Below are 25,488 nucleotides of genomic sequence, written 5' to 3'. Positions count from 1 at the left end.
CCCACCCTGGCATCCCTAGCATCATACAAATGGAAGATATTCAGATACCAAACATCAAAACGGTGGTGCAAATAAGAAGACCAGTAAAACTGGTAAAGCTGGAGCAGCTGAAGATCTTCAGAGGAGATAGATATAATGTGGGTAAACATTTCACTGAAAAGAGTGGTGACTAGGGTGCCTAAAAAGGAGGCTATCAGTCTGGAGCGTGGTCCAGTTTGAGACATTTCAGTAAGGCAGTAGTTGTATTTTTAAAAGGGATCTGACTTGTGCACAGAAGTATTGATAACACCAGTGCCAGGACACTTCTTCAGTAGGGAGGAGGATAGGGATACCGCAGTGAAAGAATCAGATAGCCTTGAGATCGACAGGAATAGAAGCAAGACGAAACTCAATAGCACAAAGTACAAGGTCAGTCACTCAGGGACTAATAACACAAATACTCTGCTATAAACTGTGAGCTCATCTGTCAGAAATCATCAAGAAGAGAGTGACCTAAACTCTCTAGCTGATCACAGTATGACTGTGAGCTGCCAATATGCTGTAGCTGTGAAAAAAGGCAAATGTGTTTCTGAAGTAGAGTATGGAGATATTTCCAGAGAGGATAAGAAAGCATTAGTATCACCATCCAACACCCGTGGTCTTGAGGACCACGTGCCTATTGAAAGAAGGATGAGCTACAGCTGGAAACAATACAGTTGGTACATAAAGATCAAAAAGACACCAAAGTAATTTGGCATGCTTAGACTAACAAACCAGACCCCAAAGGAGATTTAACTGTTGCCTATAAATACATGTAAAAATTACCACAAGAGATAGAGGGGAAATATTTAAGATGAATGCCAGCTTTGGCATGAAAAGAAATAGGAGGCACATTTATGTTGGAAACTGGAAAAAAGGATCTTATCTAGCACAACAGTCATTCCCTAGAAGAGCTTCCCAAGCATGTTAAGGGTGTAGGGGCTGAGGAACAAAAAACTAATTGCTTTTAAGGTGGAGTTTGATAAGTGTAAAAAGATTATATGATATGGTTGCTTGCAAGAGCATGGAATTGGATTTAGTCCCCACATTCCCTTCCAGCCCCTAGATTCCAAAGCTATGCCACAAATCCTCTGAGGTAAAACCAGGAGATTTATACCAGTAAGAAAAACAGATTCCCAGAATTGTACAAACTTTTAGGAGTGAGGAGACATATGTGACGGTCTTCTTTGTGATGAAATATCCTGGATTAATTCCGGTTACGTGGCTGGATAAGAGCATCAGATATAGCCCAAGGGGGAAAAAATAAACATAATCTTGTCTTAAAAATTCTCTTGATAGAAAAGTCAGTATAACCTCTGGTTAGTTATTCAGTTAATTGCTGTCACTGTTTAAAAAAACTTGTAAAGATCTTATGTCTACTTCAAGTATTTCAGACTTCCAGGGACCTGTATGTACAACACTGTTAGAATTAATCCTCTCTTATAATGTGCCTGTATATTTCCATTCAGATTTCTGCTTATTTATTTTAGGGTTAATTGCATAGAAATATCCTGTTTATTTCTTGGACAAATGAGATAGGAAACCCAGCACTTTGTCCGAACATGATGTTCAGAACTTGTACTTTGCTTTTAGTGATAAAGGCTCAGTTACTACTGGGAGCTGATGCAACAAGCATGCAAAACCAGAATTACTCATACATAACACTGGGTAATATTGGGCATTGGTAATCATTACTTAGCTGTTCTTCCAGTGATAGGAGTCTTGACATACAAGGCAGCATTGGCGATAAACTTATCAGAGTATGAGGTACAGCTAAACCTCTGTAGATGTACCAGCTACCACTGCTAACACAGTGTTGTTTTTTGAATGCAATTCCGTGGAAACCTGCTTATGATTTTCATAATCACTGGGAAAAAATAGGTGTTTTTTGGAAATGAATGACCAGCTAGCATTAAGAAAAAACAACATTCCTGCTGAATGCCAGAAGGAACTCTAACGTTATCATAGCTGTGGAACAAGAGTGAGTGTGAATGTAAATGATTGCAGATAACTAAAGTAATGCTTTGTTCTTATCTTTGTCACTGATATTTTCTTGCAGGTAAGCAGGAGAACTATGGTTTCAATTTCTGCAGTTCCTTCCTTTCTCCATGTGTCTGTGTTTGCCTTACTGTGCTTCTGTTCTCTGTTGGTTACTTGGGATATGAGCCACAATGGAGACCACATTGTCCATCCCAGGAGCTTCTTGTCCTCAGTGAGTTCTCAGAATGTGAACATCTACCACTGCAGATGCATTTAGGGCATCTTAGTAGCTGTTCCTCAATAGCCATTTATTTCAGCTACACTTAAAAATTTTAGAGGCGCCTGCCTTGACAACCACTGCCTTAGCCCACAGAAACAAGGCATAGATGACTATATCCTACAGGCATATGTGGTATGCTGAATTCATACCCTGGGTTTTACAGAGCCCTAGGTATGATGCTTTTCATCGGAATTACTTTAATTGTATACGTGTAGCGTTTTCTGAGCAGGTTAGTTGGCAGTGGCCCAGAGCAGTTCTGTATGAGTGTTCCCCAAGCCTCAGCAAAACTTCTCCTTGTTCAGATGCCTTGGAACAAAACTCAAAAATCTCCCAAAAGACACAGTTTACATGACTTTATTGCACACCAGAAATTTATATTTTTAAATGTCTAAAGAAAGTGGTATTTTGGGTTTTTTTTTCACAAAATGAAGAAAATACTGTAGGGTGCTGGTATTGCCTATAATGGGTTAGGAGAGGATAGATAAACTGTTTCAAATCATCAGGAATTTTGAGCAAACACTGACTTTCTAGAGATTCAAAAGTACAAGTGTAGAAATTGGCTTGTGCTAGGAAGAAATCTGTTACTGCCCTGACTAGATTAACCATGGTAATTGGCACTGGGGTTTTTTAACATATTGTGCAGTGCTTTGCAGGCGGTAGTAATAAATAATGTGCACTTAGCTGCACTATTGGTCATTCGCAGTCCTATCACAGCAACCTCCCCCCATTCAGGGAAGATAAATGTGATTTAAATTAATAGCCAGTCCTAAATAACTCCTCAGCTGGTAAACGATGCATTTATCAGGCCCAGACAGGCAGTGTCCTTTGATTCATGGTCCCCCCCTTACAATGTGAAGGGTGCGTACAAAAATTGTTATTACTTTTTAATAAAGTGTAGCAGTCAGTCTTCAGTCATTTATCAGAAATGGAGGCATTCTGACAAACAGAAATATCTTAGCAGTGGATGAATGAGAGGGATAAAGCACACATTTCTCAACAAAAATAATCACTGACTAAATAATCTCATAAAAGTCAGCTTCTAAGTACCTTGAAATAAATGTATCCAGCTGAAAGATACAGACTCCATGTGCTGTTAAACTAAAATCTAAAACAACTATTACAATATTCACCTGCAAACAGAAATGGAAAAAAATTATTTTCATCCTCATTCTGTGTGGCTGTAATTCATATACAAATAGTGGTCAGCTAAATAGCAAATTTCCCAATATATTTTCCTTAAGATTTCTAAGACAGTAGCTCAAATTCATTTCCCCATTTATAGCTTTTAAAGTAAATGTGGTCATAAATAAATAAACAAAGCTTAGAGATGGAAAAAGAGTGACAGTGAATGGAGTAACTTGTAACCAAATGTAATTTAATATGTTTTATAGCTTATGCATTTTTTTCTGTTCTTTTAGTATTTAAAACTTTATTGTTCTTAAAATTTAGGCATCTGCTTAGGATATGGCAGTGCAAGGAAGGTTGCCCGAGATTTAGAGGAGGCTGTTCTTTGCAGGTGAACATCTGTATTGGTCATGTGTGAACTGAGGGCAGAGAGTTAATCCTGCCATTCATCCCAGTGATTTGCCCGTGCACAAACTTCAACTCACAAGGTAATTCATATAAATGTGCGAAGGCCAGGACCTGCACTTTTAACACAGACTTTTCTGCAATTCCTCTGGTAACATGGGACTTGGTTACTCTTAGCACTACATAGTTTGGAGGGGTATTACTGCTCAAAGTGACAGAGCTTATCCTGTTAAAGATGTAGCATGAGGAGTGTTCAGCTGAAGTGGTCTGAGCACAGTCAGCTTCTAACATCATGTTGAGGGTAAGGTTTTCTAACCATTGCTTAGTGCTGTTCAGTATCTCCTATGCTGCTGAGCTCTGGCTGCACAGGCTACCCCTGCAGAAGATGAAACATGAGGCATCACTAACGCTGACGCCTCACTGTGCTCACCTCAGCTCCACCTATCCCTCCTCATGCCATCCCCCTATCCATCTCTCAGCAAATCCCACAGGGGATCACATGGATGGGTTTGCTGGTACAGGAACAGGGTTGTTGCTTGATTACAGCCATTCCACTGCACCTTGGAGCAGCAGGGATGTCCATGTAACAGTCCTCAGCAGTCACAGGCTTCCTCACAGCCAATGTGAGCAAACTTCTGCTAAAACCTATTCAGGCAGGAGCTCTTCTGGTGCATCAGATAAGACTTTTGTTCCTCCTTCCCTGTTTAACTCTTAATTTTGTTCTAGTCAATGCCACACTTTAGGAAAGACTCAAATGCAAAATCATGTAGTAGCAGCCTTCAAAAATGGAGTCCTGGTACTTAGGGCATCTGTTCACATCACAATGAAAGAAAACTACTGGTCTTAAATACAGGCCAGTCTCCCCTTGTCCTCACGCTCTGTTCCTTTGACAGCCAGAAGTAATTGCATCTACTGGGTTTAAACAGTATTATGAGTGGGCAACCACATAATTCACTTGTATGGGAACATCTCCATTGTGCCTGGTCCTCATATCAGCATCATCAGGCAGGTTGTGTGCCCATATGAAGTGCTGCTTTTCAGAATTCCTGTGTTATCTTCAACATTTAATTTGGCTTTTGGATCACCCAAAACTGTACTGCCCTGTGACCAAAAGAACTCTTTGGAAAAGCTCCCTTCGCTAGAGTACTGAAGGCCACAGGAAGAGTCACAAGTTGTATAAAAATCTTCCTAAAATACAGTAACAAATTGAACATTGAGCGATTCATTTTTTATGAACTATATCACATTATCCTCTTACAGTAGGGAAATAGCTACACATAAATATTGCATTATTTGTGTCTCATCTAATAAACTATGTCTGGGCCAAATGCCACTGACTTAAATTAAAAAATAAAGAGCACAGTCATTAATTTCATTGTGAGTACTAGCTGAGAATATATGGTAACTTTCTGTCCTTAATAACCAAATATTTAAGAAATAAAAACATATATACATAATAAAAATTAGTGTGAAGAAGTGATAATTAAGACTCATGTTTGGTATAAATAAGGATTAGCGTCTTCTGGTGCTAGCAATTGCTCATAACACAATCTTACCAGCTGCAGCTGGTGTGAGTGTGTGAAGATGTAACTCTGGTTTTGTGCTGAAAAATTGTTTGAAACAATAGACAGGGTAAAAGAATGAGTATTGGGAAATAAGTTCTGGACAGTAGGATACATTAAGCTTAGGAGTAGTCTGCAATGAAAAATGCTGGAAGTCATCTGAGAAATTTAAAAAAAAATTGGATAAAGTACCCAAAAATGAATGTTGGGAGATGATTCAACACTGGCAAGGAAGGAGGATAACAGGTAATATTTTAAGGAAGGCATTAATAAGCCATTTCTAAAGTGTCAGGTTTTTTGAAAGCTGATATTCCATTAAATTAATATATTGCTAATTACTCTTGATTTGGAATTCTGTTAAGTATTTCTTTTGGTGATTGTCCCTCCCAAAATTACAAACAAGCAGGGTAAGGATGTAAATTTTAGTGACAGTTTTTGAATATTTGGCTGATTTGCCTCTTGTGTCTGCTTCTAGCACTCATGCTGATGTTATGTGCTCAGCTTTTCCCTGAAAACATGATTTAATCAAGTGGAAGGTGTTGTTTAAGAAAAAGTCTAGATAAAGAAATTTATCATGATGAAACAACCTCTACAAAGTTCAAAATCTACAGATGGCCTAAACCTGATTTTAGTTGGTTTCCTTTTATTATAAATGCATTTGTCTTCTGTCACTGCTTCTTCTATGGACAAGAAGATTTTATTGAAATTCACTCACAGGGAGAAGGCAATATGATAAATTCTATATCATAATAATTTGTCTATGTTGGTAGCAGTAATGTAAACATTACATACACCAATTATTTTTCATGATCATGATGGCATAACTGAAAAAAAACCAAACCAAAATTTTGAATATGTCAGCCTGTTTTGGTTTTATCCTGAAATTAGTAGAGATAATCTGCTTTTACTCTATAGAAATTAACTTGACTGAGTAATTTACAAGCAAGGAACTCCTTTCCCACTTTATGTTAACTCTTTATAGACTAGTTACATGCTGATCTCTGCACTTGAAACTCCTCTTAGAATTCATAGCCACTGATGTCTAACATCTATTTTATAAATAATATAGAAAGAGGTCTTAAATTTGAAAAACAGAGATCTGAAGAAAATATTGAATTGTTTTTCTCTTCTTCTGCTCTTTAGAAAATATCACTCTTTTTTGTTTCTGATTGAGATACAGTCTTCTTAAGACAAACCTTTTGTATTTGAAATATAACTATTAAACTATTACTTTATCTAGTTTCCTTTAACAACAATAATTCTTCCATTTAAATTTAAATTTAAATTAGTGTCTTCATCCAAAAATGCCATTTTTTTGCTCTTCTTTTCACAATCACACTGCACTGGAAAAAGCATCCTGTACTGGAAATAAACAGCAAACATTTTGAATCAAATATGTGTCCTTGTGTATTAAAACAACAACAACAGCAGCATCTCACTCTTTTATGCTGGAATAAATTAGCCCTTTAATTTAGTTTCATGAAAAAAATACTACCTCGAAGCAATTCTCTTGTGTATAGACCAACATTAAGCCTCATATACAGGTAACAGTCAATCCATTAACCTTTGCTTTGAGCTTAACCTGTGTGTCCCTCGCATCACAGTTGTTCCTCCTTTTAATACCTTTTCCTTAATAGTTGCTCACCCACAACTGAAAAGGGCAGAGCAGCTTCTCATGACATTGACTGTGCCACTGCAATAATAAGCTTCTCTTTTCTTTTTTTCCCACCTCCTGCCTCGCTATGGTGTCAGCAACCATTTTTTTGGGGGGAAGGTAATCTAAAAAGAGCTGTAGAGGCAGAGGTCATGTTAAACTGTAACGCAAATGTTATTCCTCGATTATCTAGCTGGGGTAAATGTCAACTGCTTCGGGCTAAAGCAATTGGAAAAGCAGAGTGTGTGAATCTAACAAAGGGAGAGAGAGACACACACACAAGGAAGGCGAGCTGGGGGAGGGGGAATTTAAACTGGGCCTAGCTTGTTGGCTGGGATGTTAAACCAACACTTCTGCGTATCTCTTTTCTCCAGTGGACAGCAGTGCCCTCAGCTGCAAGTGGTCCGAGCCCATCTTTCCTCACCCATTCTTTTGTAATAAGTGTGTCTGTAACAGAAACTATTGTGTGCTGAGGCAGTGGCTTCAATGGTATTTAAATACTTGAGGGATCAGTGTTCGTCCCACTTACTGAAGAAATAAGTAATAAATCATGTGGGGAAAAAAAGTAAATTTAATCCTGTAGAACAATGCTACAGTTTGAAATTCTTTAATATACCATACACTTCGAAGAAGTTAATTATGATACAGCATTGGTTATAGTTAGAGTTCATGCAACTTGAAAAAAATACATGTTAAAGCGAACAATGTTCTTTATGAGACCAAAGAGTGGGCACTCTAGTTAATATTCTCACATAATATATTTTTTAGTCATCAATGAATGCATTCAATATTGAACAACCAAGATTCTTTTCTCAGTTTTCTATCATCATGTAATATTGATAATATTACTTGTGCCACTGATTCCCATGCCAGATTACAAAATAGATAAAAAAATATATTGAGTGCTAATATAAAGTGAGTATTGGAAAGATAAATATGATGAGTGAGAAATTTTGTCATAGTTTCTGGGAATGCATGAAAAAACTCACCAGATCCAGCTTTCTGGATCTCACACCCTTTTTCCCCTCTGGATGTGGTGATTTTAATTTTCAATGAAGAAGGTATTACAATTCATACACTGAACTGGAGTGAGCAGTCTGATGGCCAATGCTGAAAAATTTTGGCAAGTTTAAGGAATTTCTTCTCTGCTGAGAAGCCATCAGTTGTTTCAATGCAAAGTTAAATAGAGGGACTTAAAATGTCTCTGGAAAATTACTGTGTTAACAGTCAGCTAAAGACAATCATTCCTAAACTACCCAAACACAGTCCTCAAAGAGTACCCAGAACACTTCTGTGTCCCAAGGCCCTGAGTTCCACCAGAAGCTGGGTGAAGGGGCAGGTTCACAGGTAATTGGTTCCCTAAACATTGCTGGTGTCCTTATTTTGGACTGAAAAGCTATTCCCAACAGCAAGAACTTCTCCTAGCAATGAGTCATACAGTACAATCATACTATAGCTTATGATCATTTGTATCACATATTCATGTAGCATTGATCACACCAGCTTTATGCTATGAAAGCATTCCACCAGCATAGTTGTGATCACAAATTCTCCAAGTCAGTGCTGGTCCACTCACCGAGAGCTATTTTTGATTCAGTAGCTGGTGAATCCAGTAAAATTATTATTTCCTTTTAGCATAGCACCTATTAGACTCCATCTGCCTTCTTTACATAAGAAACTTATTGATAAACTGGAGAAAATTCAGCAGAGGTCACTAAGATGCCTAAGGCTCTGCAACACTTGACCTGTGTGAAAAGACTCAGGGAACAGGCCGAAAATGAGGTCATTAAGAAGTGAGAGCCAGGTTTTTACTGACTTGCATGGTGGGAGAACAAATGACAATGATCATAAGTTAAAACAGGGGACTTCTGACTTAAGGCAAAATATTTTCATCTACAGGACATTCAAGCACTGGAAGAGGTTGCCTAGAGGTTACCCTGAGAGAATGTGCAGTCTCTCTCCTTGGAGGTTTAGGAGACTAAATAAAACCTTGGGCAACCTGGTCTGATTTCATAGCTGACCCTGCTTTGAAAAAATTGTTGAACTGGAGACCCCTGGACGTCTCTTCCAACCTGATAATTCTACTTCGTGATTCTAGTTTGGATTGCTGCAAAGGCACTCATAACAAAAACAAAAACAAAACCAAAACAAAACAAAAAACCAAACCCACAACAACCCTTCTGCTTTACAGTTGTGTAACATTATCCATGCAAGTAGTATGAGGAAGTCACCTCAACAAAATATGTGGTATTTACAATATGTCAACAACAATTACAGCTTTCAGTCATTTCACTGAAAGGCTCTTATCTTTTCTGTAGTCTTACAGAGTTGTGTTTTATCTTTAACACATCAAAACACACTGGGAGACAAGAGACCTTGAGTGATGTTGACTTGGTGTGAATGCTTGACTCACTGTGACATAGAGAGCATATCTGAATATAACCAATTATTTTGTTCAGCTGGAGGGCAAAGCAGACTATGATGGTGTCATGGCTGCCATCAAGGCCATGAAACCACTGGCAAGCAGTCAAGGAGTATTTTTAGCAAGTGTTAATCTGTCTAAAAATTTCTTCTAAAAAAAATTCTGTTGAGATTCCACTCTATTTCTGTGGAATGGAGAGCAATAGGAAGAAGCGTGTAAATGATAAATTCACACTTTACTTTAGGTCTGGTAGTTTAGGTCTGGCTTTCTGAAGTCAAAATTTAACCATGACCTAAGCTTTAAAAGATACTTTTATGCTGTTGGTTTTTTCCCCAGATTACTGTGATCAGATGAATTTTCTAATCACTTATCTACATTAAGCATGCCCAAAAATTGCTTTTGGGGATCCAGATTAAGTGATGAGCTCATTTCCTGGTGGTGACAGGAGCTAGCAAAACAAATATACAGAAATCCATTAGAACTAATTCACCCAAACAACTTGAGTGAATCACTCAGTGTCCTTCCTTCACTGGGGAAAGAAATCAGTGGCTTGATGATAAAATTAAAGATATTTTTTAAACAAAGGAAGGGAGTGTTTTTAATGATCATAATGGTATGATGAAAAATATGCAGGACTATCTGTCAGCCTTCTAATTTGTAAGTACATATGTGCATCATTAACTTAGTTCATCTAGAGTCATCCCTATGAAAATTAATGAGCGTTTTCATATGCTTCAAGAAAGAATCACACTTGTAACAAGCACTGCTTTAGAAGAGTTAAGAAATTCAGGAGGAAAATCAACAATTTTTGGAAGTTATTTGATCTTTACAGCTATAAACTTTGACTGGAAAAAGAAATGTACTTTCAAAATGAATGGCACTACATCCTTTGTATGGTAATTTGTTGCTAATTATTTAAAAATTAATGTAATTTAGGAAAGCTTGGAGTAACTTTTGGAAACACGATAGTGTGTAATGAGCTGACTAGCACTATTAGGTCTTCCAGATTTAATACATCTTATTAACTTATCAAAAATGTGAACGATTAAGGCTGACTTCTGAAGTTTTTGAACTTTTATGCTTTAAAGCTCTGGGAAATAAAACATTTTATGGTGGTAAGAAGTGTAAAGATGTTACTTACAGTAAGTATCTACATCACTAGAAGATTTATTTTAATTTATGACTCCTTAATTTAGAGGCAGAAGATGATAAGATGGAAAAACTAGAAGCTAAAGTTTGATGAATATTAGTGACAAATAATGTACACTTTTTCTCTCTAACAAATATGCTCTACTCCAGCTAAGAGATTTGGACCTGATCTAAGAATCACCTTGAAAAATTTCATAAACGGAATGAATCAGGATTTCTGACAGTCTAAAAAAGTCTATTGAATTTGTGAATCAGAGGTGTGAGTAGTTATACTTCCCCTAAGAGCAATGAAGAAAACCTGCTTTACAAACCTAGGGGCTGAGCCTTGACATGTTTTGATGTAATATTATGAGTGAATTGTTAAGTGTAGTAATTGGCATGAAAAAGCTTGCATGTGGTAAACTGTTATCATTAGTATTGTGGACTTCACAAACAGGACACTAGAAATATTTATGAAACTCAGACATCAAAGTAGTTTATCTCTTTCTTCACCCAGCTCTAGTAAAGCCTAATTGAAATACAATAATTATAAATGAGCTTAGCTTCTCAATTTAATTTTCTCATGAGTAGTTTCATTTATTTTTCTTAGGCTTTGTAATGTTTTAATTAAAAGATTTAACAAAGCTCAAGATACAACGTGCCATTAGGTATAGGAACATAATGGGACATATGCACAGAGAACTGGTGAACCTCTTTTTATGTCTGCCCCTTGGTGCAATTGGGAGAGTAAATTTACTCATGAATCTGAAGAGCACTATCATGTAGGAAGCCAGATCCCAGAAACAGGCTCTTCCATGTCCACTTCAAGGAAAATTTAACAAGAATTCTTCATCCTTACCACTAGATTTTAATTATTTTAAACATAAATTCCACTCAGAGATAGAAAACCTTAAACAATATTAACCACAAAACTCATTCTGTAAAGCACTTTTTAAGCAGTCACAAAGTGCCATCTGCAAGAAAGTTGACCCCAGATTAAAATAATACTCACCAAGACTCACAGTGAAAACAGCATACAAAGTCAACTTCTTACCTAGAGGCACTAAGGGGGAGATAAATCATTTCAAACATCAACATCTGTGCCCTACAGCTGTCTCAGTCTTTTCAACCCCCTCCTGGAAAATATAAAAATGAAGCACAGGTATGACTTTACTGTGAAGCTCTTTATGGTGTATAGACAGCAGAAGCATTGGAAGTCTTGGTTTAAAGGACTGGTTGAATTGATAAGACAATAATGGGAGGCCCAGCCTGAGAAGAAGCCAAAGGAGGGTCTCAGGCTGCCTCTTGGAATGTCCATGTAATTATCACAGGTAAAATTGTTATAGTCAAATAACTACTCTTACTCTGACACAGAGAGAGAAAAATTTACCACTTGTCATGACAGTGTGAACATATAATAGAAATTGGTTTAGTACAAGTCATTATAGCTCCCATAGCTTTTGATTGGTAAGATAATTTGGGATTAAATTTCTTAAGAGCATGCACTCAATAAAGGAATAAAAGAATAAAGGAATTCGTGGTCTAAGCCTAAAGAGGCAAGTTTCTCCAATTCTTCTAGCAAAAACTGTCCAACACACTCAAATTCTTGTTGTATCTAGACAAAAATAATACGTTAGATAGGGCACCATGAAAGAAAAACTTATGATGACAAAAAATTGAATTATTTATTCTTATGAAAAACATAATGGCATATTCCCAGAAGGCCTCATCCTTGTGAACATTTTCTGGTTTTGATGTTCCATTAAAAAGTCTTGAATATGTAAAAAATCCGTGCATTTCTCATGTTTAATGCATTCTTTGTGTGAACTTGAATTGTATAAAAAGAATTAGGCTACTGTCACACATGACTCATTTAAAATGTGCAGAAATACTAATCTTTCCATTTGTTAAGCATCTTTATTTATTTGAAATCATACATGCATTCCAAAGAAAAGAACAACTGCCCTTTGCTCTCATCAGTCTTTTACACGTTAAAAAAAATGTATCTGAACAAGGAGACTGAAGGAATCTCCCTTCAGCCCCAGTATTCGGGATAATTTTCTTTTTCAAAGTCCTAGTTTGCCTCGTCTCCAGTTTCAATGAAAATAGAAGCAATCTACTTGAAATTTTTGCCAGAGCAGGTGATTTCCCTGTGAAACCTTGAGCTTTCCAGGTGCATGTAAACAAAAAAAATCAAGTAATTTCAGTTTCTGAGGTTTTGCTAACTTGCTTTGTTTTCTGTGTCTCCAGAAAATTTGGACATCAATATTTCTTTTTAATTTCATCATGATAGGCATAGAGTTCTCACTAATTTGTCAGCTGCATATGTAGAAGGGTTGTGCTACTGAGACAAAACCTGCAGTGAAGCAAAGCCAGGTGAACACAGAGAGAATATATTTTGTGTGACACAATAGATCTCTCTTGCTCCTTTAAGCCTTATCTGATATAGTACAATCTAAAAAGAGTCTGCACAGGCCATACATGCAGAGTCAAAAAGCTGAAAATCTGATAAACTTACTTTGCCTGAGAAAAAGCAAAGGATGAAGGCTATATGTACAGCTGGGAAACAAGCTGGTGAAGCCTAGTAAAAAGCCTGTGTAAATTGCAGAACCTCCACTTGTTTCTCTAAATAGATGGCAGGTGCAGTCCTGAGAAGCAGTACTTGCTGCTGAAAATCTTTCTAGTTTTACAACTTATATACGACTCCTACAAAGTCTTACTGTTTTACAAGGCTGTTTTCTTTTTTTAAAAAAATGGAAAAAATGGAAAGAGAAATAAACAAATCATAAGGCCCAGAGGCTTTCTGTGAGAGCTCATAATCATGAAATGCATTTTTTTTTTTAATAGTCTTCAACAAGAGCAATAAAACAAGCAAACAAACCACAAAATTATTATTCTTCATTTACCAAGTCTGGGATAAAGTCCCTGTGGCTGATCCAAAGGAATCCTTCCAACTTCTTTTCTCCTTGGATAAAGCAGAGATGATGCTTCATCTCCTTCTGTATTGACATTTGCTGTGCCTGCACTTCTGCTCCTCAGTCTGCAGCATGTCCTGCACCTTCCTTCTTGCCATGCAGAATCCTTTTTGGAAGAATTAAGTCAGCATTGATCCTGCTGCCTGTCTCGAGAAGAGCATTAAGTAGTGGCATTCCCATGTAAACAGCCAGCCTCTGCACAAAGGCTCCCTTCCAGATTGTGGCAACAGTAGAAGCTCCTATAAAGCATTAAAAAATGTATATAATTAGTCAGTGGCTAGAGAAAATGTCATGGCTAGCTGTAGTTCTCAGCTGGAAGCAGTTCAAAACCATGTCTGTCTTCTCTAAAATCACTCTTTAAACACTGCTAGACAGGAAAAGGAAAACATTTTTTCTCATGCTGAAATTGCTGTTGTAAATAATATATTTAAAACCACATTGGCTGTAAGGAGGTTAGGATTGAAATTCTTTAGCCTTGTGGCTTGCACTTTCAGTCAGAAAAGCAGGGAAGGGGGAGGAAAAAGCTCACCTCTAGGTTCTGCCAGAGGACCTCTTCATGGGTTTTATGCAAGACATTTGCAAGACCAAGCACATAATTTTTTAGAATCAGAGTTTAAAATGGGCTCTCTTAACTTGCAAGAACCTCTGCACTTCTAGCATCAAGAAAAGATCAGAGGATGAACACAGTGGGAGGGTTAGAGTGCAGAGGTTGAGTTGAAGTTTTATAGTGGACTCCAGATCTGCTGGACTCTGTTTGTCCAGATAAACACAGTTTTGACTTTATATTCCTAGATTGTCACATAGAAGGAGCATTTGTTTGTATTGCTTTTGAAAAGAAAATATGATTTATAAATTCATGTAATCATATTTTATTCAGATTAATGATCTTTTCAGAAAGGGTCAAGTGCCTATTACATTGTGAGGGGAGTGCTTGTGTACCAGCTGTCAAACCCTTGCTACTAGCACTGAAGCTAAACTTAAAAAAAGAAGGTAAGAAGGGGTAGCGAAAGAATTCTTTACAGAAAGTAAGGTAGCACTGAACCAATTGAATTTTACTGAGTAAGAATGTCATACAGACAGATTTTCAGTAATGCTCCTTGAGCATGAAATCAATGAGGTTGCAACTCACCAGTGTCACTGGTTTTAAAGCCCCTTGGTGCTAGGGATAATAGTGCCAGTCAGGGCAAGCCAAGCTCAGTGGGCTTCCAGACTGCTCTGCTGGCCTGTAGCACCATTCACAGCAGTATTCCAAGGGTGAACTGGCTGCACCAGCAGCTTTGCTTTGAGTCTTTCTTCCTTTGGTCACTCTGAAGAAAAGATCTGTGCTTTTCTTTCCTGGACCTAAGTGCTCAAAAGAGAGAGATGGTAATTTGTACCAAGTAAGAGTGCCTGTAGCATGTCCCTGGAGTTTCTTTCTGGGAAAAAATATTTCCTTTTCCCAATCATTCTCTTCATTAAAAACAATAATTATCTGGGCAATTGTTCACTGTGTACCTGAACCTGGAAGGTGGAAAATTGCATCCGTGGAAAATAAAAGCACATCAGGTGAAACCATCTCACTCATGGAGATATTTTCTCCTTCAAAACAGCTCCATGATGAATAGCAGCACAGTTGATGTGTACTTACCCTACCTTTTCCCCTCTTTAGGTACTGTTAATTAAGCTGTTTTCTCTGTTTTGTGTTGTTTTCCTAGCTACCTTGGTATAAAGAACACAGTAAAATTTTGTTTTGGAGAGTGCAAAAGTTATTTTCCAACTTATGAGTTACCCTGACAGCTGCAGGTCGGCCGCATGGAAACATTTCCAGGCTGATGATAATACAGTGGTGGCTACTGCCAAGCAAGGCCTTTAAAAGTACTTACTGTAAGATCCTTTAGCTACTTCTGATGCCTTTTCCTGGTCTTAAAATCAAGAGTCATACACGGTTAGAAGGGGAAAAGGGATTTTACCTTGGTATTTATTTTAAGGATCCTTAGGTGCACACATCCAGGTCATATGCATCGAGATGCACACCGCTGAGTATGCCCCAAAAGATCTGGTATAACATTACAGGTTTTACTAATTAGCATATCTATCAAAGATTCCCCAATGAGAGGCTCAAGTGAGCCCCCTCCCCAAGGAGCCTTCCCCTGGATGGTTCTATCTTGGTTTACAGAATGTGTTCTGGAGAGGACCTTGGGGTCTGGGGCACACTGATCCCTGGCTACGAAGCTTCTAAAATGTTTGGTCTCCTAGCTTGACAAACAAGTCCAAGAATGTAGGCAAAAGCACTAAGCATACAGAAGTTGCAAAAAAGGTATAACAGGGGTATAAAAGAAAAGGCAAAAAATCTTCATAGCATCACTTCTACAGCCACTGTCGGTTTAAATATGAATGTGAAGAAAAATTATAGACAAAATACTATATTGAAGGGGGGCTACAATTCCATCAACAGAACTTTCATTTAGGAGCTGACTTGCCTTAGAATGATTTTTGCACAGTTTTGCTAACATGGATACATAGTTAAGTCTGATATGTAGAAAGGTGATATAGTCTACTACATTACCAGTACACACAGATTCTAGTTCTCTAGCTGAATAAAAGCTCTTGTGCGTTTCACAGTGGTGGGTAGACTGAGACTGGAAGCTTCACAGGGCATCAGTAAAAACTTCTGTTCACGTAGCAGTCTGAATATGATGGCTTTTATAACCATAAAAAATCCAGGTATGTATTTATCTATCAGAGGTTAAGAATATTCACTGTTTTGAAATATTATATATAAGGTATTTCTGTCTACAGATAAAAAAATCAGGCAAGAAGTTGCAGTGCTACAAAGCATGCATAATTCTGCAGTTAAATGGTGGAATTAAGAATACGTATTACACTTACAAATAGATGTTTTACCACAAAGTGTATATACATACAGAAAACAATCTGTTGAAAAAACCAAATATTACAGATACTAATTTTCTGAAGACACTCCCTTTAATTTGTGGTGGGAGAAGAACCTTCTGCACAACATTTCCTGTGATAGGAGTTTTAGACACAGTTTTAATAGCAAGCTTCACTGAAAACTACAGAACATGGATGCTTATAAGTACTCCATATTATCATTTTCATTCATGGAATATAAAAATGGAAAGATAAATAAAATAAATTGGAAACCAAATTAAGAGTTTATATCAAAATAAAGAAAAACATAATAAATCCATTCTAAACCCATTGGAATAGATTTCTTGCATCTCAGCTTGCTTTGGTTGTATTATTAACTTATACTGTGTTTATCTTATTTTCTGTTGTAAAACATTCTCTTGCTTCACTGAAAGAGACATGGTGTGTGTGTCTTTTCTGGGTGGTTGAGAGAACCCTGTTCCCTTTCAAGACTTTCCTGGATTCACAGTTTTTTGGTCCCACAAGGACTACTTTGGTTATCTGATTTACACCCTTTGAATAGAGGGCACATAGCTTTATCAGCAATATTTGAAAGAGTTCCTTAATTATGATGCAGGACCATTCATAGTGGGGAAAAGTTAGTGAATCATGTCATACATATGCTATTTTAAAAACATGGTTTATGGAATGTTTCCAGATAGCAGTTTATAAACAAAAAAATCATTAATCTTCTCAGTAAAAAAATTCAGTTTATGAGACTTCAGAATACTGAAGTAAATGAACAGTCATGGTATTTGGTGTGTTCAGATATACTCCAGAACAAAGTATATTTTCCAGCTTTTTCATCTTTCTTAAGGATAAACACCTTGGCTGCCTATGAGTGAGAGTAAATATACAAAATATTAAGGTGTATACACACTTTTTTTGATAGTAGTATGCAGTTGCAACGTTTTTTCTTGAACTAGCTTTCATAGGATGGGGTACAGTGTATTTAATGAAAAAGGTTGGTTTGAATGACAGTTGAATACCACAAAGAAAAGGGCAGCCCTGCATGGGTCATGACTGAAATTGGCTGCTGCTGTGATTTAGTAAGAGCTTTTCAGTTGGGAAGTGGATATTGTAACTCACAAAAGGTAACTTACAGCAACAAATTGAGCTGAATAGAGCTCTGAATTAATTCATGGTTTATTGAGTTCCCCTCTTGTCAGTGATAGCCAACAGTTAACTGAAGTGATTAGTTCAATATTCAGTCACAATGATGTACAGCCAACTTTCCAGCTTACAGAAGTCCTGAAAGGTTTAATTTAAATCCTGGCAAGTACATAATTTAAAAACAAACCAAAACAAACAAATAGAAACCACCCAAAATTAGTAGCCTGGGAGAGGTGAGTTCAGTACTAGCCAGAGGATGATGGTTTTCCTCATAAAACACACAGCCCTTCAGTCTTTGCCTTCATACAAGAGGGTTAGGTAAGTCTTGTTACTGTGCGGCATTACTTGATGCATCAAGGAAATTTCAATTGTGTTTATGGTGTTGTCTGCAAACTTCTGAAAAGAAATAATAATTAATGGCTAGTATGTACACTAATCCTGAAATCAGATTGAGCTGGAAACTTTCATTTTCCTAGCCTCGAGAGAAGACAACAGTGAGTTAAAATATCAGTAGCTCTTTGCAACATTACTATGATGAATAAGAAATAAACATGAGTTCATATCAAAGGGTAGCTTTGCAACGTCAGGATTTATAATCAAAAGTTTAAAGACGAGACCTCATACAATAAGGGGCCTCAGCCCCATCACAAGTTGTGATGAGGTTCAGCTCTACTCTTCCTTCACCATTTCCAAGTATGACTGTTTATTGGAGGAAAATAGTGGGTTAATTCCTGTGTTCAGCAAAACGAAGGTATATTTGTGTGTGTTTTTTCAAGGTCTACCTGCCACTGTTTATCCAGATTGTGCAATGAAGTATGTAAAGTCACACTCTAAAGCACAAAAGTTCCCTATAAATGCTTAGCGATATCACAAAAACATCTGCTTCATAGGAAGCTCCGGCTGGAAAGAATTTAAACCAGAAGTTCTGACAGAAAATGTATGCTCTCCTCAGGGAATGTAAAAAGGTTTGAAGAAAAGTTGCCTTTTCATCCTGATTTTAGAAGACTTTTATGTGATTTTATTGGGCCAGCCTAAAGGAAATGGGTCCCTGCTTTTGGCACAGACAGCATCTATTGTTATTAGGAAGGCTTCCTTGTAACCATTTAACTGTAAGCTTAAATGATCTTAAAGCAGGGTACTACATGAAAAAGATCTCAAAGCAAAGCAAGTGGGCAGTAAGGAGACTGAGAAAACCCAAATATGTTCAACTATATAGGTATTTAAGTCAAAGAGAATCAAAAGCATATTATCTGATATTCATCCTATTTATTTTTAAATATATGATAAAGAAGGAAATGGTACATGACCATCAAAGGTATCCACTGGTTTATCTGTGATCCCTGTCATTATTCATTAAGTGCTGAGGATCAAATTCCTCTTTCTTGTAGCACCCTTGATTTTAGTAGAGTTTCACCAGTAAGAGGTTTGGTCTTTATGTAGAGCAGATTGTACATTGTATCTATACATATAAAAGCATCTTTTTCATAACCGCAGCAGTTTATCTAGCACCATCACGGGTGTTCTGCAACAGATTATCATCCTGTTTCTCCTGGTAATAACAGCAGAAGAGCCATGAAAATAAGGATAGATAAATAGGTATTCCTGTAAAATTGTAAGTTTTCATATAAACCTAATTGGCTGTGTTCATACCCACTTGCAATCACAGGAAAAAAAGAATCAATATTGAGAGACTCAGCCTATTTTAAAATGTTGAATTACTAATACTCATAAGGGCATCTGCTCATGGTCAGTCCACTAAGTTAAAGAACGTCCAGCAAATCAGTGGAAAAAAATAATAAATTCAGAGAAATAATGATGTTCTGAAAACACTAAAACACACCACAAGTTAATTCAGAGTTATTTATTAAATTCTTCAAAGCAACACGTCTGGCACAATCAAGCCAAACTCTCAGGCACATGATTAACTTGAAAAATGTGACTGGCCTGACTAAACCCAAGGGATTACACATATTTGAAAAGTCATAATCTTCTTAGGTATTTTGTATTGGAAACAGAAAGCTTCTAAATGCACCACATGGAAATTTTGCCCTTCATTTCTACAGAAGTTGTATTATATTTCGCTCCATGTAATTATTTATTTTTTTCTTAATTGCCCGTAATTAGCAATCATTGTCATATCTCTACAACTGTGCTTCTGCCTGTGCATTTCAGAGGACACTGGAATCATCACATGTCACATCCCACAGTTGGGGAAAAGAGGTCTTCACTAGGACTTCGGGGTTTGCCTTGAGGTTGCCATGAGTTGCCTCATCATGGTTGCAAGGCAGAAGATGCACAAGTGACTCTGCTGGTGGCTCTCCAAAGATCTGTGTTAAACTTACTGCTGAGCTATGGATGCAAACCAGTAGGGAATTTAAAGGAAGGAACTCTAGGCTGGTTTAACAGGCATCCTAATCTCCAAAGTTACACAGCATTATTTTTCAGAATCATGAGAGAGACACTGTCTAGAACTGTACAAGATGCATCTAAGCTGCCTGTGTAGTTTGGATCAGGTGCATTTTTTTAACTGATTCATTCTAATTATATCTTTTATGGTTCTTGGGTTCACACTGAAGAGTGCCCAGAAGAACAAATGGTATTTATAATTTTCAGATGAAACTCAACAAGAAGGAAGGCTTCAAAAGGGAATCTGACCGTGCTTTAGCTGCTGGCAGGTGTTCAGTTCACAGGACCACATTAGTCCTAGTCTGTAGGAATCCCCCATCCTGAATCTGAGAGACCTACACTCCTAGTGCACAGCATTATTTCTTAGTTTACATATAGTTCAGCATGTCTAAACTGCTTCAGTGCTAAGCAGTAGATCTATTCCAGGGCATAATAGATGGTAATCTGAACTATTCTTTTTCTATAGTTTAAACTGTTAACAGAAGAGTCTTTTTAAAGGTAAATATATGAACAACACTCTAAAACTTTACAGAATAATTCAATCATAAAATATAACTTTCTAGCATTCCTGAAGTCAAAAAAGGGGCAAAGATTTGTTGAATTTTTGTACTGTTTAATTGTGGTCTCCTATTAAGTTCATGTTTGTGACTTTTTAAAAACTCAGAATCTTTTTCAACAGACTCCCTTGTTTTTTATAGTCATGAAACCAGCTCTAGGAAGAGGAATGTGCACTCATTTCAACTTTATCTGTTAGCTACAAAGAATGAGTTTAATAATTTCATTAATCAGCCATCTTTATAGATCAAACTATATTCAGTCTTCCCTAAAGATTTTATTCTGTGATCACTGTATGAAAAACTAAAATGGTGAACAGGAAATTGAAACTGTTATTATACAGGAAATAACAGCACTCTGTCAAAATCTACAGAAGAAACATATGTTAAAACTTACTGTCAACATCTAACGTATCAGATCAGATAGAGAGAAAGACCAAAATTACAAGAATCATTATAATATCAATTGAGGGCAAAGTTCTGTGTGAAAATAAATCCTTTCCACCTCCATGAAAAGGAGCTGAACACAGAGTATCTGATGGAGCAAAGATCCTGTCATAATTTCATATACTGGTGGATCATATGGCAGAAAATTCCCTTCCCTCTCCCATCCCTCCAGATTTTGTACAGTCACAACGGTAATATCTAATATATGTAATGAACTCTGTGCCTTTTTTATCTATGCCCAGCTTGCAGGAGGTGCTCTGGTGTTCATTACCAGCCAGGGATAAAGTGTTCAAATGCTGTTTTCTCTAGTAAAGTCCTGGTACTGTGTATTTAAATTCATTTGCAAATTTAACCATTGTTTGATTAAAGCTGTTAGAAAGTGTTGAGATGGAAGAGTAAATAAGCAGAAATACAACAATTTGTGAGAATTACTGACAAAGTTTTTGAACTTTTGTAAATGAACTGAGAAAACTGTACTCTGTGAAAATCATTACTGCCTCAGTACCTAACTGTATTTGTTTAAGCTATTTATTGTTCATATAGCAACTCATCACATGGGAAAGTGATTTGCATTCTTAGGGCAACATTTCTATGGCAACAGGTGGAATGAAAAACCTACCCATCTCGGTGACGTGCAGATTAACCACCAACTAAAATGTGTATCTTCTACATGCATTTCACCTCAAAATTATAGGGAAATTTGGAGCAGTGTAACACCTGGGATTTACCAGTCACAGAGCTTCCAGCAGTTTATAGCTTCTGCTTTCTTAGAACTTGCTAATTACAGCTCCCAGAACTAAGTTTTAGTCAGAGTAATCCCCGAGATGCTTAATACAACACAGGCAGAGCAGCAGTGCATTTTTCTGCTGGTGAACACTGCTCAGACATGACTCAATTTGCTGGAGTCCTGGGCTGTGCACTCTGCATGGCCTCAAGTGTGCTTATCATAAGAAATCTGATGGGCAATATTTGAGTAAGTTTCTGTTAAACACTCTTTCTGAGCCCAAGTACTCTTCTCTCCCCACAGATCTGTGGAGCAGTAGACCGTAAGATCCCCAAATTCTCAGGTTGTCCCATAGAGTTGAACTAGGCAATATGAAAACAGTAAACAAAACAAAAAATCTTGTGCAAAACTAGTTGGAAAACCACCTACAGTAAAAGTCAGAAGAGACACCTTCTAATAGCTTCTGACTTCTCTGGTAAGGACCCATCACCAATATTCTTGAACAACAACTATTAAAACCATAGCAAACAGATTGTCACCCTTCACCTTTTACCTTTCCAACGCTTCTTGTTACTTATGAGCTAACTTTTCTCTCTCATCTCTTTAAATAAGATTTTCTGCTATACTGAATACAACTGTGTTGTCTCTACCATATCAAAACCAAATTCCTTCTTCTTTCTTTTTGCTTTGTTGTCTAGGCCTGAAGTTGGCTCCAACAGCCTTGTCGAGACATCTAATTCCTATATGTGATACAATCCAAAATTTGAGAGTAAGCCTAGAAAATTAACTTGTTCCATGGGTTGTGGACTAGACTTTGTTTTAGAATATTAGGGTTGTGCTATTAGCAAACTGAAAATCTGAGCACCTCTCGCTTAGAATTAATGTGCAAAAAGCATATTCAAACATGATTGTTATAGATCCAAGCAGACCAGATCTTTGAAATTCAGGACAGGTAATCAGAGCTGTTGCAAAAACTACTTTTTCTACTCATACTATGGAAGGTTTCAACAAGTGTTGAAAAGAAAAAAGAAGAGGAAAAAAGCCATAAAACTTCTGTGAGACCTCCCTCCCCTCTTTTAAATCTGCAGGATCGCTGAAGACCTCACACGACAAAATAACTCTGAATGGTTTGGGTCAAACCAAACTTGATGTTTTGGTGGCCTACTTGGGCCACCATAGGAAGAGCCATCAGGTGGCTGTGCTTGTACTCTTTCCTGACACCAGAGTAAGACTGTTCCAGTCTACCTGACATCTATTTGGATAACATCAGTCATTGTCTTTATTAGTTACTTCAGGTAAAAGTAATGGAAATTATATATGTTTCAGCTTCCTTTCTATCAGCAGTCTCTATCCACTAGTTGAATAAGGTTGCTAGCCTTAGAGGCTAGAGCGTGTTACAGAGACATGGAAAGGAACTAGGAAAAAATATTTTAAGTAGAAGCCCTTACACATGAAAGAAGAGATATTTAGGTTCTGCCCTGTGTGGTTGAATTTACAGCCACAGCATGGACCCAATGTTATTTAACAAACCATATTACTGTACCATATAAAACAAATTTTTTTTTTAAATTTGCACAAATATTCAGTATATTTGGAACAATAATCTTGCTGCAAGAAATTACCTTGTACTTGCTGATAAAACTCTTGGTGAATCAAATCTTGCTTTGCTGAACAAGTCTATAGTGACTTGCAATAACTTACTTTGAGAAAAAGAAAATGTGGCATTGATTTCACCTTGAACACAACATCCACGGGAGAGATGTCTGCTGTTACACACTGGACCGTAGAAAATTGCAGTATTATCAATACCATGTTTCTTTTGGTTCACTCCTGGAATACCTCTCTAATTCTGACATGTGATATACTGTGTCACCTCCATGTCTGGTAGACTTACTGCTTTCATCTAGTTTTCCAGGTAGAGGATGTGAACTAAATTTTCTTTTTTTTTTTCAGTCTGGTAAAGGTATTCTCTGGTTGAGCCATAATAAAAAGCAGTGGTTTGCCCACCACTGAAGTAAGCAGTCATAAAAAGGAAACTGGACTTCACAAAATAGGCTGGAGTTGATGTTCATTCATTCTTGAATGGAGTCTGTGCAAAAATGAAATTCACTCTCTTTGGATTGACTGTTGTGATATACACCAAGCTCTAGTTCTTCGGAGTTTGACCACCTTGAGTGTTATATGTTAACGACTTGCTTTAACCTTGCACCTAATATGAATCTTGCTGTCGTTGATGAAAGGAATAAGAGTTTTATTTGTTAATGAAATATGATGTGGTCTTTCTGGTGCTCTATTTAAACATCACCTAGGAGTAGATCATGTTTTTAGAAGTCAGGAGTAGCCCCAGGCCCTCCATAATTCTAATTGATGTAAATGAAGAAAATAATGAAAGCTTGTGTGTGCTGACCCTGTTACACAGGAAGGTTTCACCTCAGTTAATCAAAGAACCTTTAGAGATGTTGCAAGCATCTGGCCTGAATAGAGAGTTCTTCAGTCTCTGGTACTAAACTGGCTGCATTTAGATGAGATACTGTGCCCAGATTTCCAGCAAAACAGCTTAATTTCTAAATGCTGACATGTCGAAAACAAAGTACTGTGGAAATAACATGAAAACAAAACCAAGCCCCTCTCCTCAGAAAACATCGTCCTTGATGTTGGATGAAAATGAGATGAATGGATAAATCTGAGAACTAAAACCTCCGCTTGGGATGTTTGTGTTCCTGCTAAGAAGCTGAAAGCACAGATAAATTTCCACCTTGTATTTGAAATGCCAAACATCAGGTTTGACAATATTAATACTATATAGAGCAAAAACCTGGAATAATGGAATAACAGTTCCTTTTCAGTCACTATCTTCATAAAACTGACATTTGTAAAAGCTAATGCGGTTCAGAATTATTATTTATTTTTACTCTGTAGTAGCTTCTTATAGCATTTTTCTGGAAACACAGATACTGTGGTAGCATGTTACCTTTGTCATATCTGATACGTGTACTTTCCATAAAATGACCTTCATGCTATGCAGCCAATAATATTTGCAAGTAAAACCTGAAGACAAATGAAGGTCTGTAATAACACACTGGAAGGTTATGTTTATTGATTACAAGAATGAATATTTTCATGGTGATATTCCTTTCTCATAAAAATGAAGCATGAAGACTTTCTTTTTTTTTTTTTTACAACTAGAAGTATTTACAATTGTTTTACAGTAGTGGTTATTAAATTTTTTAGTGAGTTCATAGTGTGTTCAGGATCAAAGCAGTAATTCTAAGTACTGGTTGTGTACAGAATGAATTAAAAAAAGAAAAAACAAAAAAGCAAGACTTGGGGAGAAGGTCCACCCATATGCTGCTCATACAAATTTAAAAGCCTAGCTTCTTGAATGCTAAACAGTAGATAATGAAATTTCTATAAGTTTAATGCCTTTCAAATGTGTAAATATAGGCTTGTTTTTGCAAATTATGAAAGGTGCTTTAAAACAAGAAAAGAAGAGGCAGGACAGGAAAAGTACAAGGGTGTGGTGAAGATTTACAATGAGAAAAGGAAAAGAATGACAGGATAATATTCTGATTAAAAAGCAAAGGAGCAGAGAAGCTGTTTAGTACTCATTGTAAATGATTTTGCTTCTCAGACGCAATTGCTTCTAAATATCAGCACAATTCTACAAACAGTATTTTATTTTCTCTGAGCACCCCTTCCCTTCAAAAAGTCTGTCCTAAAGTAAGAAAAAAAATCTGTTTTCATACTGGTTTACTGGAACCTGCGTCAATTTTTTTTTGTCTCCC

This window comes from Corvus kubaryi, unplaced genomic scaffold (genome assembly GCF_017639235.1).
Source record: "Corvus kubaryi isolate FWS band 111438036 unplaced genomic scaffold, C.kubaryi_AGA036_p1.0 68, whole genome shotgun sequence".
NCBI classification, from domain to species: domain Eukaryota; kingdom Metazoa; phylum Chordata; class Aves; order Passeriformes; family Corvidae; genus Corvus; species Corvus kubaryi.
Note: the sequence above shows the minus strand (reverse complement) of the source record.